This window comes from Bidens hawaiensis, unplaced genomic scaffold, assembly GCF_021521415.1.
Source record: "Bidens hawaiensis isolate Kalapana, Puna unplaced genomic scaffold, B.hawaiensis_p1.1 tig00010810_1, whole genome shotgun sequence".
Taxonomy (NCBI): domain Eukaryota; kingdom Viridiplantae; phylum Streptophyta; class Magnoliopsida; order Asterales; family Asteraceae; genus Bidens; species Bidens hawaiensis.
The window spans coordinates 17,990-26,457 of NW_027491832.1; positions in this window are offsets into that span (position 1 = coordinate 17,990).

Sequence of the window (8,468 nt, forward strand, 5' to 3'; positions counted from 1 at the left end):
AAACTCACAAATATATATAATTGTTTACATGTTTGTAAATAGCTTTGAAGTTTATTTGTTTACTGTCTTTATTGCTTCTCATTAAAACCAAAAAGATTTTGTTTTTCTGTTTTATTTTCGACTGTTGATGTTGGAATACAAAATTTTATAAAATCAATTGGAAACATACTTAAATGTCAGTGTTTTTCAAGATCATTAATTTGAACTTGATAAACAACTTTTTGTTAATGTTTGTGGTGGTAAATTGTCAAACGGTTGAAAAATCTTAACAAGTATTTGAGTATGTGATATAAGGCTAAATATATATTAATCCCTTGTATATTTTAATTAATATTTTAATCGTTTATGTTTGGTTTTTGTTAGGATTTGTATACTACTAACTTATTTGAATAATGTAGGTCCTGAGAGTTGTTCGTGATTTGAATAATGTAGGTCCCGCGAAAAACGATCAAAAACAAGCTAAACCGGCGAACCGGAGGATCAGGAAACGAACCGGACCAAACCAGCATTGAACCGGACAAGACGAGGTGGACCAGCCCCCCCCCCCAGGCCGGTGCGCCGAACGGCCAAGGGGAAGAGGCTAGTCGCATGGCGCGGCGGTTGGTGGCGGTGTCCGGATTTCCAGAATGTTCCTGTTTAACCGTTTTAACCTATTTTTGGACCCATGTTGCCTATATAAAGACCCCTAAACTCTCCATTAATCATACCTTGAAGTCCAGACGAATTTGGAGAGTTCCGAGGCATCCGAGGCGAGTTTCCTGCAGCTTTGGAGTCGAGGAATCAGCCGGCGAAGTACTTATCGCTCAAGGACAAAGACTCCCGGTTTTATCGCCTTTATTCTTCCGTTCTTATTTATTGTCACCATGATTTCGTCTATTATTGTTTTGTTTGTTTTTGAGATGCTAGGCTAAACGCTATAGACCGTATAAGCTTATGATGAACCTACTTTGACGTTTTGTTCTGCTTTGGGATTTATTTACGTTATGGTTTTTATGATTTAGTAAAAGGTTTATTTATATTAAATTGATGCGTATGGATATTTAGGATTGTTTGATTAATTATTATTATTCCATAGTTGCCTTGATTATTGTTTGTTATTATGATAGGTTGCTATTAGGTCATCTACTTTGTGTTTATTATTATTTTATGATTGATTTCGAATAAGATCATAGGAATAATAATTAATAATTAAATAAACCTAAGTGTGCTGCTAACCTAAATAGCTGTAAGGTACTAGGTTATCGATAGATCTTTATTATTTGATCTTGCTAGATTTAGTTCTTCGTAAGGAGTCCGTCTAGGTTTGATTAATTAATTATTGTCTATTGAATCAATTTGATATATTAAATTGCCTTTGATTTTCGCGCTGTAAGGTAGGATTTCGTGTAAAGGAACTAAATTATAAACAATTGGGTGACCGTAAGCGAACTTGATTTTTAATACTGGTGTGCGTTAAAACTTGTTAGAAATCCATAGGTTTTCTCTTAAGAAGGGTCAGGGGTCCTATTTGGTTTTTCTTTTAAGTGACTATTTTACAATCCCAGTGCATAACTAAATATTTTCGCGAGTCAATTCATTACCGAAATTTAGGAGAGTCTAGCCTAGGTAGTTTTCTCAATATCATCTTAGTTTCATAACAAATTTTGTTTTTTTTTAATTTACTTGTTTCCTTAATTAGTTTTAATTATAGTATTAATTTAGTATTTTAAAAAAAAACCCCTTAAACAAATATAAATAATAAGTCGTGTCTTGTAGTCGAGTCTAATTAGCTAGTAAACGTAATTTAAAGAGTCTCGTGGGTTCGATATCCGGACTTACTTAGCTGTACTAAAGACTACCGGTTCACTTGCCAGTTAGTAGTTTAGTTAAGTTTAAGAGTCTAGAATTTATTACTTAGTGTCTAGATTAGCGTGTTTTTATATAATTACTTTTAGTACATCAAGTTTTTGGCGTCGTTGCCGGGGAAAATCTTTACAAGTATTTGAGTATGCTTACATTGTTAATTAAGATTTTCAACTTACAATTATCATGAGTAACATGTCCCATCAAGACATGAAGCTTGAGGTGGAGTCTGTTAGACTATCAAGAATTGAGGAGGGAGAATTATTGAATATTTTAAAGATTAATTCTGGAAAGTGTCAAAGACTATACAAACCTAGATGATAATGTTTAAACAATTGCTTGAAGCTTGATGTCAAATGTTCTTTGCAATTAAGGAAGGAATTGAGAATTTGAAAGAGATGTGTTGACAAGACAAGTGATACCCATAGCTAAAATGTTAAAGCACTTAATTTGAATGGAAAGACTTGGCAATACCCGAGGGGGATTCTGTTAGTGCATACGTCTATCCCTTTCGTCTTTGTCAAATGAAGGTGAGCGGAGCTTAAAGAGCTAAATCGGAGAATTTTAGATGGAGTAGAAATGAAGATATTATTATGTGGAGTGCTAGAAAATTTTAATACGAGGATGTGGCCAAAAATGGGATGTAAAACGAAGTTATAACGAAGAAGTTATGCGCAAAACAGTTTTCTGTTTTCTGTAGCATAACTTACGCGCCCGAATACTTATGCGATCCAACTTATGCTCCCGAATACTTATGCACTCCAAATTATGCGCCGGATAAGTACTTATGCGCCAAAAATGTTCTAACCTCCCTATAAATAGTAATCTTGACATTTGTATTCATAACCTTTTGGTCCAAAATGTACTTGTACCGATATTTGTCATATCTTGTTATAAACCTTGATATATATGAGAGATAGAGAGAAGATAATGAGAAACCTTGTTGTTTTCGATCACGTTTAGGGATTCCGCACCTTCACGTTGATTCTAGATATCGATTTACGTCTTGTTCACGACACGAACACGTTCCTACAAAACGTTAAAATTTTCTATTAAGGTCGGTATTACTATACGCAGATAAGGTTCCATTTCAACAAAAATAAAAAGATAAAATAAGTTGAAGTTGTATAGAGCCTTAATCTCTAGTTCGATACATGACTTTAACATATTTGTGCTTATAGTATATGCTGAGGAGATCAAAGGCTTGTACGAAACACCAAGAAAATAAAGCAGAATATTCAAATCATAACCCTCAGGTCAGATAGTCTTATCCCGCAGGAGAGGATCCAAGATTTGAATAATAATAAAGAAAAATTAAGTTGAATTTCTTTGCAAAATAAAAAGAAAAATAATCTGAATTTATTTTTAAAATGAACACATGCACACACAACAATCTTTTAATATTTTCGTTTCTTAAAGTAGATATTAACTAAGCTTCAAGATGTTAATCCACCAGATTCGGCTGTATTTAGGTTTATATCACATAATTTTTCTTACTTGTTTGTTTAAAGGTCTACCAATGCACTAATACAGTTAAGCACACAACCTTTTTGCTTACTTTTACTGGATTTGAGATCAGATGATCAATATACTATCATCTTCCCTTTTTGCTTCAAAAACTCAATTTGAGGAGCAACATTTTTTAATGTTTTTGAATTTTCAAATATTTGAATGAGCAATTTTTTTAATGTTTTTGACTTTTTAGCATTTTTAAATATTTTTTGACTTTTCAAATATTTGAATGTTTTTGGTTTTTCTAAAAATTTCTCCCCCTAAAAATAAAAAACATATGTAAGACATTTGAAAAACTATGTACAAAAACAGAAAGTCACTCTGATGAATGAATTACTAGAGATCAAAATCATTAATCTCGGGATCACTCTTATTCCCACCGCCCAATTCCTTAATACCGTTAAATTTGAGTAAATATTGAAAACGATTTTATCAAAAGCTTTTGTAAAAATATGATTTTTTCTCATTGGTGTGAATTTTATCTACAGTAATCAACTTCTTCTCGCAGCAGTCACAGATGAAATGATACCGTATTTCTATGTGTTTATTTTTAGAGTGATTTACCTGATTTTTAGTATTCAAGATAGCAACAGAATTATCTACAAAAATAGGTGTGGTCAAAAAATTCAAACTGTAAGCGCGCATCTGCTGTTGAGTCCAAAGAACCTGAGAACAACAATTGGAAGTAGCTACGTACTCAGCCTCACAGGTTGACAATGACACGGTGGTTTGCTTCTTGCATTGCCATGTGACCAACCTACCGCCAAAGAATTGACATCCAGCAGTTGTAGATTTTGTGTTAAGATTGCAGCTGCCGTAATCAGAATCCGAATAAGCCCTTAGCACTAACTCATCGTCTTGAGGATCCCTGGACATCCTTTCAAGTAATGCAGAATACGTTTGACGATCATGAGGTACGAGACTTTCGGGTTGGATTGATATCGGGCACACAAACAAGTTGCGTACAAGATGTCTGGCCAAGAAGAAGTTAAATACATGAGAGAGCCAATCATGGATCGGTAAAGCATTTGATCCACCTTCTCCACGTTGGGATCAGGTCCAATCCTATGATTCAATGGAAGCATTGCGTTGATTACTTTCGAATCAGACATGTTGAATTTCCCCAGGAATTCGTTGACATACTTCGTTTGATGAATAAAGATATCGTCTGGTAACTGATCCACCTGAAGCCCTAGGAAAAACTTCATCTCGCCCATTGCACTCATCTCAAATTTCTTCTTCATGACCTACTCAAACTTCTTGCACAGATCATCATTTGTGGACCCAAAGATGATATCATCCACATAGACTTGCACGATCAGCAGATGTCCAGCCACTTCTTTAGTGAACAGTGTACAATCGACCGTTTCTCGAATAAAGCCATTTTCCAACAGATGTTGGGACAATGCTTATACCAAGCTCTCGGGGATTGGTGCAGTCCGCATTGGGCTTTATTGAGTAAGTACACCTTGCCTTTGTGGATCGGATTGACAAATCCCGGTGGTTTTTCCACGTAGACTTCTTCACTAATTCTCCCGTTGAGAAAAGCGGACTTAACATCTAGCTGGTAAACTTTAATCCTTTCTAGAAAGCAAAGGCGAGGAAGATTCGACTAGCTTCCTGTCTTGTAACCGGTGCATATATTTCATTGTAATCGATCCCTTTCTCTGGTTGAATCCAAGAACAACGAGCCGAGCTTTGTTTCTGATGATTATCCCATTTTCGTCGCGCTTGCACCTAAAAAACCACTTTATGTTGATTCTTTTTTTGTTATCAGGCAAGTTGACCAACTTCCAAACACCTAGCTTCTCTAACTGCTACAGTACTTCTTGCATGGCGTTAACCCAACTCTCCTCAGTCAATGCCTCTTTATACGTTTTTGGCTCGATTTGTGATATGAAACATTTAAAGGAAATTCTATTATGTAGCGGTGACACTTTTGTAAAAAACCCCCGGAGGCTTTGATCAATTTAACGCCTGGTTTGAACCCCCGTGTTTAAGTCACCTATGATATTCTCCTTTGGATGATATGACACAGTCCTTGGAATGACTTCGGTAGACACAATCACATCAGGCTGGAGATTTGTCAAATTCTCTTTGACAATCACTTCATTTGAACTCGGAGAAATAGCTTCAATAAGTTCCTCAGAAGTTTCTCAAATCATCATCAAAGATAGGAATTGTCTCAGGTACAACATCAGGAATAACGGAATCAGGAACATGTTGAGGATAAGAAAATAACGAAGTATCAGGTGATGGATTGTAGACTAAATCTTCAACAAGCTGTTGTTGATATAACATGGTAACGACTTCTTCAGAAATAACATCCTCTGGAAGATTGAAACTTTTCTAGAGGTTGTCGTAGTCGAACAGCCACGCATCACCAGGTCTTTGGGTTGGAGTAGAGTATTGTTGACAATCAACGTGTTGAACTTGCACAATCCGGTGTTGACTAGGAAGATATACTCGTCGTAACGGACTAGCATACCCCACGAAGAAACCCTCAACCGACTTAGGACCCAATTTTCCCTCTGGATCGTAGCACCCTGGCTTAAGCAGAAACGCCCAAGTGTGACGTACAGATTGTTCAAAACACACGTGACACTATTAAGTGAAAATATTATCATTAATTAATTTACAAGTCAAGTACACAAGTTTACGACAAGAAATACAAGGAAAATATAGATACAACTAAACATTTTGTCCATTTGTTTAAATAACCTAAGTCTAGTGTCTTCATCGAGCTTCATCCTATAATAACAGTACCTGTAGCATATATATATATATATATATATATATATATATATATATATATATATATATATATATATATATATATATACGGTCAACTAATTGAATAGTTGGTAAGTTCACACAAGTTTTATACAAGTGTAATAATCGCGCATGCAATATCCTTTCCAGTCGGTAACAACTAACGTACTCGGATCGGGGGTCCTTTTTCCACTCATAACAAGATGGTCCTGAGTGCAGATGGGGCGTATGATCATACTTATTGAAGCAACCATGAGCAAGTAATTCTGAGCAAGTAATCATGTAAACACACAAGTCCATGATACGAATCACTGTTTTGTAAACGAATATAACAAACAGTTTGGTTGGATAGGATATATATGCTACCCCCAAAAGTATAAAGCGTTAAAAAGGAGGTGTGAGAAACTCACACTAAAAATTGAAGATAAACATTACAATGAAAATTGAAAGCATGATAACGAAGACGAAGCAACCGAAAGTGCGTTAAAGAACCCGAGACGATTGAACTTCTCAAACTATAATAAAAACAAAAACAAAATCTAATTATTGGGATTGAAAATGTTACATACATTTGGTTAACGAAATATTGTATTAATTAATATATATTATTAGCATTTTATGGCATTATAATATTATATTATTTTTAAGTTTAACGAAATTTTTTTTATGGTTTATATTATCTTAATATGAAAGTTACGATAATAATATGTACGGATTTAAATTGGTAATTTTTATCTTGAACGAATATAACTAAGTTATTTGAATTAAAGTTAACGAACGAATTAAAATCTAACGAATTTAAAGTTAATGAGTTGAGATTTACGAATTATAAAGTTCACGGATTAAAGTTCACAAATTAAAGTTCACGAATTATAAAACTAAGTTAATGGTTTTTAACGAATTAAAAAGGTAACTAAAGTTTAGCGAATTACGAATTAAAGTTTTAACGATAAAAAGGTTAACGAAGTAAATTAAATTAACGGTTTAACGATTATGAAAGTTTGGTTTTTAGATGGAAAAATGGTAAAATATATTTTATAATTAATTTATAAAAATTTATTTGGTTTAAAAAATAATTTTATTTGCTTTATTTTGATTTTAAATTATTTATTTGATTTAATACCATACTAAAAGAGTTTACAAAAAAGAAATAAAAAAATAGAGCAATGACCCGGGTTCGAACCCGGGTTTGTAGGTTAACAATGCACAGGCTTAACCACTAGACCAGATAATCAGTTTGTTATAACATAGAAACCAAAGTAGATAAATTTATGTTCTAGTTCATCATCTTCACCATGAAACCCTAGGTTTCAATTCTATTAATTGGTTCTATGTACGTTAATTTTATGTTAGGATTTTTAATAAACGGTTCAAAACTATCAAAGTCCATACAAAAATTACCTCGTATCGATGTGAATTAACGGAGAACCAAGGTTTGCCGGAACGAACTTTGAAGGATTGATTCGTGTATATTGAGAGTTTATCAGTGTAGTTTATTGTTATGAGCAAGTTTAGATAAATGTGAGGATCGTACATATACTAGTAATTGGAGGGTAGGCTCGTTAATTGCGTTAATTAACTTTGGCCGATTATCCGATGATGTTTACGGAATTAAATGACAGTTAAAAGACGTTATAATATAATTAGAGCATTGATTAACGATTAATACCTTGGTATGTGGTCGTTATGTGGATCAAATGGGTCAAAAGACGGTAATTAAGGTGTGATTGCAGTGGACGGAGCCGTCGCCAGCGGCTCCGATGGCCCGAAAAACGATGGGAAGAGGGGGGGGGGGGGTTGGGTTTATTAATTTAATATTATAATTTAAATTATATTTACAATTCTAGCCCCTCAACTTTGAATTTCTTTTAAATCAGAATTTATTTACAAATTACACTAACAGCCCTTGAACTTTCAAGATACATTAAATTAGAATTTATATTGCATTTACTTATTAAACCTTAAACTTTCAAATGCTATAAAAACTTGTTAAAAGTTAATATATTTGAATTATTTTCGTATTATACCCGATAGTTTGCGAATCGATTAAATTTAGTAAACTTTAAACCTCGGCGTTTCGTTATTTGAACAAAATGAATTGAAAACGAACGAATAATAACTTAAATCATCGGAAATATTATATAAATGATGAACGTCACATAATGAACAAGAATACGTTGAAGCGATAAACCATGTCGGTTTAACGAATACTAATACATTTAAAATTAATAAACATTGATGAATACATGAAACAAAACTTGAGATTATAATATATATATATATTTATCAACAAAAAAAAAACAAAAACTCAAAATGGGTCGGGTTTTTGAGTTTGAAAAGTA